This window comes from Oculina patagonica, chromosome 10, assembly GCF_052425735.1.
Source record: "Oculina patagonica isolate OP01 chromosome 10, crgOcupat, whole genome shotgun sequence".
Taxonomy (NCBI): domain Eukaryota; kingdom Metazoa; phylum Cnidaria; class Anthozoa; order Scleractinia; family Oculinidae; genus Oculina; species Oculina patagonica.
Window position 1 is genome coordinate 18,935,221 of NC_135767.1, and position 10,497 is coordinate 18,945,717.

A 10,497-nucleotide genomic window follows, 5' to 3' on the forward strand; every position below is an offset into this window, starting at 1 on the left:
GACTTTTATCGGGGCGCCGAAAAGAGAAAACTCGCTCAAATGTTCAAAAAAAGGGGCTTAAGAAATGGGTCATTTTTGGAAGGAAATGAATGAAAAAGAACTTCAGTTTTATTTTCTAATTAATGATGTGCAGTTGTCAACGACAACTTGCAATACTGAATGCTCTCTTGTTAAAACTGTCAAGTTTTGTTTAAATAAAATGTATTGGACAAAATTAGCATACAAAGCATCGTAGCTTCTTGCCAATAGGCATACGTGTGTGAGAAAATTAATAAGACCAAGCAAACTGTGCCATGAAATGACTGAAACAGTACTTACAATGTTATTGCCTTTTTGACAAGATTTTATCCTGCTCAGAGTAGTTGACGAAAGTAGACAATCGACCTTCTTTTTAGAAATTAAAATCTTGTCGATAAGCATTTTTAAACGAGATCTAATCACTTGTTTTAATTGTTTGCTTGTTTGTTTTGATGATAACAATACAAGCAGCGCCCAATGCAAACTGGGTGGGTTTTATCGATTCTTACTGGATCGTTGCACATACACTCTGTACTAAAGAATAGAACATAGTAACGAAACTAGAAGCCTATTTCAGCCACAAGCCATATCAAAAAGGGATTCGTAGCTTTCTAAAATATATTGCAACGAGAAACCCCATTGAAAGGCTACCTTATTGTTACTTATTTTCGCGGGGACTTAATTTCGCGAAAATGGAACGGGCATATTTCGCGGCACTTAATTTTGCGATTTGCCAAAAAAATCTAATTATAATAAAAAATAAAATAAAAAAATTTAAAATAATTTTTGGTTTTTTTTTTTTTTTTTTTTATTCCAAAAACAAAAAAATTAACCCCCCCAAAAAAAAAAAAATAGCTACTAGGAATTCCAACATAGTTTATGATTGGTTGCGAGTTTATGCAAATGATTAATTACTTTAACCCATAAGTTTTCTAAATATATTGGGGACCGTTTTTAGCAAAAACCGGCAAAGCAGTATTTCGCTAATTGGCCAACTCGTCATAAGTGAAATTTCCATAGAAATGTACAGTTGTCACGTCACGAACGTCACGCACATAACTGCTGTGATTCAAAATATAGGACTCGTTATTCGATAATATTATGAAAACTGAACAGTGTACTATAGGACATAGACTGTAGGAGTAAATTCTGCATATACTGTTAGATTTGTTAGTCATGACTTTATATTTACATGCAATTTACCAGTTATACCAATATTCATTCCACAAATTCGCTCATTAATTTCCAAACTGAAAATTAAAGTGACGTAAACAGGTAGTCGATCAATCTTTTATGCACCTAGCCTCCCACGCAGTCGATGTTAGGGGTCGCGGGAAACTGCTCCCCACTATTATGCACCAGGAATTTGACATTTTCAGGTTTTAAAATGTAAGTTTCCCCACCCTTGGGTCTCCATTGAGAGTCAAATTCCCACACTTGGCCAGGCCCCTCCACTTTCCAAGACGGGGATTGAGAAATTACAATTTTCCCGACCGAGGGGACTGTTGTGGATGTCAAAATCCCTACCCAGGCAGAGCTATGCTGGGGCAAACCATTGATAAGTGCATTACAAAATCACACAAAACGACAGATAAAGAAAAAAATAATAATCAGCATATTGCCTTCTTTTATCAACAACAAACATAACAAATTAAAAGAAACTCGATAAAGCATTAGGCAATAACAAAAAGTCTAATTGTAAAACTGTAGTTTGAGCCTATAGCTAGCCGGGGACTGCAATTGCCTATATAGAAAAGCAAAAGAGCAAATCTGAATGCTCGTCGGTCTGACTTTAATTTACAGTAAAATAAACTAACGGCTGATTGATTACTTTTTCATTCTCTGTAAATTGTGATCAACAAACAAACTTAAAATTAGTTATTTCGGAATCAATATAGCATAATTCGCTTTGTGGGGTCAAACCTCAGGTATGATATACGCCCCAAGCAATTGATCATGTTGATCTATTGCATCAATATGCGACCTATATAAATTTAAATCTGTTTGCTTGTATATTAAACAACAGCAAAACACTTAAGGCTAATATAGTATAGATGGATCTAGAAAAGAACAATCTGAATAAAACTTTCAGCTATTCCGTTTAATTTATAACAAGTCGTTTGAAAATAACTAATAAAAAAAGAATTACAAAAGTATGCATATACGCTGGTACGCGGCCGCTTTTAAACGATTGCAATTGTTACACCAGGATGAATGTTTTCGCACAAGAAGTAAAGTAATATTAATTTTTCTATTGATATTAAACACGAAATTACTTAATATAATGTTCGTAGGTACTATTGCAACATGTAGCTAACAGAACTTATTAAAAGAATGCTACCCGTTGCAAAATCAAGACAAATTACTTTTAATTGATAATTTCGTGTAGGATCGATAGACGTTGCAGACGACCGGCATGTCGCAATCAAACGGCTGAAAAAAGCTTAGTCAGCACTTTGACCGAGTTAATTTGTTTTCATGATTAGTAAGGAAATTAGTCAGTCCCAGGTTAATGTTGGCCTTTAAATTTCATTTAGATCTTTCTGTTGCAGTTAAATTGCACAAAAATGAGGTTGGAAAATGCTTAGAAATCTTACCCTTAGTGGGAAATTAGCGTTATTTGGGGAATTTTCTTGTTTGAAAGCAACGTTGTTTTTTTTGAGCAACTTTTTGGATTTTAGAGCACTTTTTAGCAGCTTCTTTTTTTCCCAGTATTTTACGAACAGAATCAGGACTGGCCTATTACATAGAAAAATTCAGCTAAATAAAACAACTCAATTCGAAATACAGATTTCTTACTTTTTGACAAGATTATGCCAAGAAACACGTTCACAAGTTTTACTGTGGGCTTTTCTTTGTTACTTCATAAGTGTTTCTTTTTTTCCGGTGTAGCAGGTGAATTTTCTTTAACGCTTGCTTGCGTGCGTGCGTGCGTGCGTGCGTGCGTGGGCGGACTACACGAATTCTCCGAGCGACATTTCGAGTGAGAACGTGCAAAGATCTGGGCGAACGAGTAGTATAGGAGTTGGGGGTACGAAATCATTTTTGCAAAAATGATCTTGAACACCCCAACTCCTATACTACTCCCAGTGCTGGATCCAAAATGGAAATCAAATATCAGATCCCAGTGCTGGATCCAAAACTGAACAAAATCTGGATCCAAAATGGAAATCAAAATCTGGATCCAAAACTGAACAAAATCTGGATCCAAAAATGGAATCAAAAATGGATCCAAAACTGAACAAAATATGGATTCAAAAATGGAAACAAAACTGAAATCAAAACTGAAAATCAAGCCTTAAAACAATCACTAACTCAACCCTTTAATCTGAATGAAAAAAACTTCTTATACTCTTTTTAAAATATGGAAAATCAGGTATATACCCCGCTGAGTTGTCTCATTATTAATATTTAAACACCTTGAACATCTGCCCTATGTTTAGTATGTCAACCAATCATAACTTTCATTTTTTAGTCAAAATTGTTTCTTAAATGTATTATTTTTTCAAATTGGTTTCAAAGTTGGTTTTAGATTTGGTTATCAAAAAAATTCTTATACTTTTTCAAAATTTTTATAGGGCGTTTATATATGTTGTAGATCCTTCATTGGTATCCAACTATTAAAATCATCATTATATCCTTTCCACTTCACTAAAGCTTGTTTCTTCTTATAATCCCTCCGAATGACTTTATCAATTCTGAACAAAATTTTAAAATTAAAATGAAAATTATTGTTTGATATTATAATGCCCGTATGCATAACTGGTTATACCATCGTCAAGTATATATCTTTTGTCATCAAAACAGCTGAGTGATACTTTATTGATTTCATAGCTTCCGAGTTGATGATTTTGACTCCTGATGGTTTTCATTTTATGATGCATTTGCTTGTTGTCGAATAGTGTCTGTTTATAGTTTTTATGAGTCATATCTTTTTTAATAACAGCTTTTTTTATACCTTTTGCTTTTCGTTCTTGTTTGTCATTATCTTTTTGATATGAATACATTTTAGAACGAAGTCCCACAAATTCACATATTGGAATAAAAGAAGCTTCATCTTTGAATTTACCAATGACTTTCTTGTTTGTTTTATCAAAGAATGGTGATTTTTCAGGGTAGTCACTGTTATCGAATTTCTCTTTATCATTAAAAAAGTCTTTATATACATCTTCAGCCTGAATTTCATAAGTTAAACTGTCTGTATCTGTAAATAGTAGTTTGGCTTTGTTTCCATACTTCTTTTTTATGTAGTTATAATGAAAATCATACATTAGTGTTTTGCTTAAATCTAATATAACCATTCCTACATATGAAGGTCGATTGAGGGTTAATGTTTCTTTGATTTTATGGACAGCTACTAAGTTTTCATTAAATATTTTGCTACTGACATATGTTGGTTTTGAAGCTAACTTTGATAATTTATTTTTATTAGTCACTAACCTAACGTCGACTCGCTTCCTCAAATTCTCCATGGTTTTGCCGTATACTGAATTATTCATCAATTTAAAAAAGTCTTTTTCAAAAGCGTTTTTAGAATTTTTACGTTTTTCAGTATTGTAATCGATATATTGCTTCAACCATGGGGATTGATTAAATTCTAAAACTCGATAGACTTTTGTGAGCTTTAATCCTAGATCTAAATACAACTGAAGATTCCTGTGATGTAATACATATTTTTCTTTATTGTTTAATGTTGGCATCAGTTTATATACTAAACCTGATGATATATTGTATTTTTTAGCAATGTTTTTGCAATAATCCGATAGCATATTTTTAGTCACCTTTACTTTTTCTGGCCCCAGTGGGTATGAATTATGAAGGTTATGTAGTTCATTAGGATACTCTAGATCAACTTCTAAAATTAAACCCTTATTAGAATCTTCTTTGTACTTAGCTAAGTTTGTTTCATCTATCTGTTTTTGTGTTAACCATCTAAATCCACCTGTTGGTAAATATTGACTCATAGCCCAACCATAGAGATTATTAGCATCAAGATACATGATATACTTTGAGGCTGAATTTTCATCATATTTTTTCATATATTTGTTATTAGCTATCCCATATCGATGAGCTATATACGATATACCTCCCCTCATTCCTAGTTCGATGAATTGGTACATATCAACGTCAGTCATTAGCTCTAATTTGATATCAGTCATTTTAAGCATAGCATTCCACGATAAACCGGGGCTTGTTAAGTAATGACATGGATCAAGTTTATAATATTCTAGGCATGTTTTTCTAAAGCTTTCGAACACATCAGCAAGCAATAGGACATCTGATTTTAGATATAAATCATGGTACTCACCCATATTATTAATCTTAAACATTTTCCACACATTTTTAACATGTTGATAGTCTTCATCACTGATATGCTCATTATTCAATATGCTGTAAAAGTCTTCTTTTTTGGGTAGTTTTTCATTAAATTTGTCAAAGCTATCCATATAGTCATAAGGATATATTCCTTTTCTTGACATTAGATTGAGTTGCTTACTCTTGAATATTTCAGAAGTATATTTTAGTGATTCCTTAGGTAGATTACTAACCAGCTTCTCAAGACTAGAACTCATGAATTGGAAGCTATCGAGGAAGGTTAAATGAGTACCAAGCATAAAGGCCATGTATTTTTCCATATTGTTGGGTATAGCATTGATATTCATCTCTTTGATCTCTCCTTTTTTATTTTTGTATGTATGGTTCTTAACAATAGCTCCGATCTCTTGCATTATAAAGTGACTGTCATATCCCCTTAGATTATGAAAAATGACTGGTATTTTAATTTTATCAGGCTCTATTCTTAATTTTAGATTGCATTCTTGGTGTGCTGAGCCTCTGTATTTACCAGTAATATGACAATGGTCTCTGACTCGAATATCTTTTTCAGTATATGCTTTATCACAGATATGGCATTTGTTTGCTTGTTGAAATTCTTCTTCATCATCTTTGGTTATTTTTAATGGTTTGTTGAAATGTTTTTTTATTGTATTTTTACAATATTTGACTTCTTCTAGCATCTTTTCCATGAATTTATAAACAGCATTCTTACCTCTGTATATCTGCACAGGCTTGCTATATTGGTCATCGTAACAACAAACTACTTTATAACCATATCCACAGTCTGTATGCTTTTGATAGGCTTCAGTATACGATTTATCATTATTTTGCTTACAGCCGGATATCTTTTCTGTTATAGCTTCAAAATCGGCATAAATGACAAATGGCACTTGTTGCTGTTTATGGAAGTTGTTGAATTTTAGTATATTATTGTCTTTATCAGGCATTTTAACTGCTTGTGTCCCATTGACTTGAATGCAATTATCTTTGTGATCGTTTAATACTCTTTCAGAACTGAAACATTGCAAACAGTGCATACAGAAGTGTTTCCTCTCTTTATGCTTTGTTTGGTTATACATGAATTTATTGAAATCCTTTATTAGAACATAATGCTTGTTTTCATTTTCAGTTATCAATAATAAATTCATCTGATTGTCATACTTTTCTTTTGATATATAGATGGGATATGGTTGTTTGTTTTCATAACCGAAAACATTAATATTAATGTCATTTTGCTTCTCAATTTTATTGTACTGTTTTATTGTTACTGGAAATTCAATTTTAGAGTAATCTAATCTCTCGATGTATGCCTTATCAGATTTTTTAATCCTTTGAGGGTATTTATCTTGCGGATTTAAGCATCTGATATGACACCAACGAAAGCACTCATTATCCTCATTTTTCATGTTAATCAATCCTTTTGAACTATTTCTAAGTTCTGGTGGTAGCTGAATATAGGAGGAGCCTTTTATTGGTTCATATTTTACTATATTAATATAATGACCATCAACTGATTCAATAGTCCATCCTGAACCTTGACTAACCCATTCAGCTACGAAATTTAATATCATTTGTTTAGATGCTTGTAGTGATTCTTCGATCTCTTGATTATTAATTATGATCTGTGCTTTACTGTTGAAATAAGCGGTTTTATATATTACACTATCTTCAGACATTTTAGTGAATTTTACCTTAAGAGTTTCAGCAAATTTGAGTCCTTTCATGGCTGATAGTTCTTTTATGATATGATATTCAACAGCTTTCCTTGTGTTTTGTAGTTGTAATAACGGGTCTTTGTTGTGTTTTATACCAATTTCGAAAGACTTTGTGTAGCCTTTTAGAGCTCTGCTGACTTGTTCTATTTTAGTCCTTGGTAATGGAACTGGTTTTTTTGGTTTTATAGTCCTAGGCTTTGGTGTAGGCCTATAATCATCTCTAAATTTAAGTGGTGGTTGAATGATATTTTCCTCATAATCATCAATCATCTGTTTAACACTCTTACGAGGAGTTGGGATTGGTGGCCTAGGTTTGTAAACTTTAGGTTGGTTTGCTTTTAGTGATAATATCATTTTTATAAGATCGGTTTTCGATAGCTTAGCTAGATCTGATTCGTTCATATTATTAGATGAGATATTTTTATTTTCCATTTTTTATACTATATGAAATTATTATTTCTTTAAGTGTCTTATAGTAAAATTATTTTTTTTATTTTTATAAGATCGGTTTTCGATAGCTTAGCTAGATCTGATTCGTTCATATTATTAGATAAGATAATTTTATTTTCCATTGTGTATTGTTATTTTCAATTATTTCAAATCTATCATCATCTTCTATTGCTTTGAAAACAGCATTTTTGAAATGTTTTTTTGACTTCAAATGTGTCCATTTAGCTGCTAATGAACTATCGTAATTACATATATCGCATTTCCATCGTTTATTTAACATATACTTAGTCTTTGAATTTTTGATAGCGTTTATTCTATCAGCGTCGTTATCATACTTTAAATTTCTTCCCATTTTCTCTTATTATACTATAAATGATATTTCTTTATATCTTTTACTATAAATATATTGTGCGTTTAAAAATAACCAGTAATAAAATATTATTGGTTGTCATCAACAACAATAACAGTATCATATCAATACTGTGTAACCAGCCTTATAGCCTTCTTCAATATATGTTACATAACTTGTCTTTATATATGTGACTGTTATAGTGCGTTTAGATATAAACAGATAATTATTTTCTTTAATATATATATAGAATGACTGATATAACATTAAATATCAAACACCTTTTAGAATCTGATCAAAGCTCGAATGATATAGCCTTCATTAATAAAATGTATTTTATTCAGAGCATCCTTAAAACAAATATTTGTATTATTAAAATGCTATCTTCAGACCTTAACAGCAGATCTGAAATATCAAATGAACACAAAAATCATGTACGTTTAGAGTGTATACCTGAAGACCAGAAACGACGACGTGGAAGACCTCGTAAGGATCAACATTAAATACATAATTATTCAGTTTACGGTTTTAGCCATAAGTTATAAATGATTAATGACTAAACCATTGACCGAAAAAAACCTGCTGACGCGTCAGCAGGTATTTTAATCTGGTGTGATTATGAGTAAGAATTTTTTTATTATAAACTTTTTGAGTAAAGTTTACTCAAAAAGTTTATATGCGTTGCGTATTCAATTACGAGTGTTTCCATAATTGCATTTTAGACGATATAACAATGCATGCAAACAGAGACAAACTCGATGATAGTCTTCATAACTTAATTCTATTGCCTTGAACCATCTTTATATAAATATATTTATATATGAGATGTTTTGTGATACACAGATACATAGCGATTTAAAAATAATGGGCGAGGGTTCTTGTATTTTTTGCAATGAGTTATTATATACAGGCGATAAAGTTGTTGATCATTGCTGTGATAAACCTGATATTTTGGAAGATGCATATATGAAAGTATGTCAAAATTGCGGGACTCAGAATTATAAATATATTAGCGAGTATTTTGATTTTTACGAGAACAGAGACAAAATATGGCATAAAAGCATATATAACAGAAAATACCATATCGAGAACGTATTAAACAATATTTGTATTAAAAATGGGGTGCAATTGACTGTAAATCATCGTCATAAAATTTATAAGGTTTTTCATGAAATCGATAGTATTCTTCCATCTATAAATAAAAGAAGAAAGAGGATGATCTCAACGAAATATATTATAAGACAGCTGTTTAAAATGCTCGGTATACCATACAATTTCATCTGTGTTACTGAATCAAAAAAAAACGCGAGCTTTTAATGATCGATATTGGGGTGAGATTTTAGCATTAAAATCGTCCCAGATCGCACGGATTATTCGGTAAATTTATCATCATACTTGAGCAGATATCGATCGATTATTGGACCGGTATCGCATATGTAGTCGTCAATGCTTTTCATTGTATTTAGGATGCTAGACGCATTATAATCGCCACTTCTCATAGCGCCTTTAATAGAGTTCAAAAGGTGTTGATAGCTTTGGTAAGCATATATGGAGTTATGAATTTTTAGTTCGAGATTCTTATGTATCATCCAACCCTGAATCAATAATGAAATTGTTGATATTGTGATCAAAGCAATGCCACCAGTCGCTATAGAGGAGGCGAATCCGCTTGATGCAAATATGATAGACAATGAATTCCCTAATAATTTCCATTTTTTGAAACGTTTAACAGCCTGCTTGTAAGCCCAACATTTTCGATGATATGTTTGATAATAAGCTTTCAATTCTATAATTTGGTCTTCAGTAAGTTTGCTTGATATATGGTTCCATTCGAATATATTTTTGTGTTGTTTCGGCATATATATTATATACTTAGACTATGTTTTATTTCTATTTTTCATTCTGTTATACAATTTCCTTATATTTTGGATCAATCGTTCAATAGTTTTCAGTATCTCATGTATTAAATCTGGAGTTTTCATATATATATATTGTTTATACAATTAAACAATTTTTATTCGAAGAAAACATTTTTTGTCATATCTAAAAAGCTAATTTTATGATACTGTTTACTATTTATCGAATATGGAATTTTACTAAAACCGATTCTTTGTATATAGTAACCTGAAGAAATTTGAAGGCTAGATGCATTCAGCGTATACCCCGAGAAAATTTTATCGAGACTAATGCCGTTGTTACAAATACCGATTCTAAATTGATTACCTATTTTAGTATACCAGAGATTCAAATAAACACCTATGTAAACATCTCTAATTTGCTCATAAGATACATCTAAATCATAATCGAGTGATAACTGATTAGACTCTAATTTCACCCATGGAAAATCAAAACTGCTACCATTGTCGAAGTTTATTTTAATTCTTTTATTATCACCGGCTTTATAGTCATATTTAAATGCCATATATATAGTCCATTCATCGGATTCAGTGACATTTTCATTTAAATTAATTTCGAAACCACTCATAAAGCCGTTTTTTGGATCAAAATCTTCTAACAATTTTGTGGGATTAAAGACAAGATTACCATTTAATCCAGACACTACAGCACCGTTACTATCTGCCATGATGAATTCAGATGGATCCGTTAGATCATAAAAATACTCGAAAA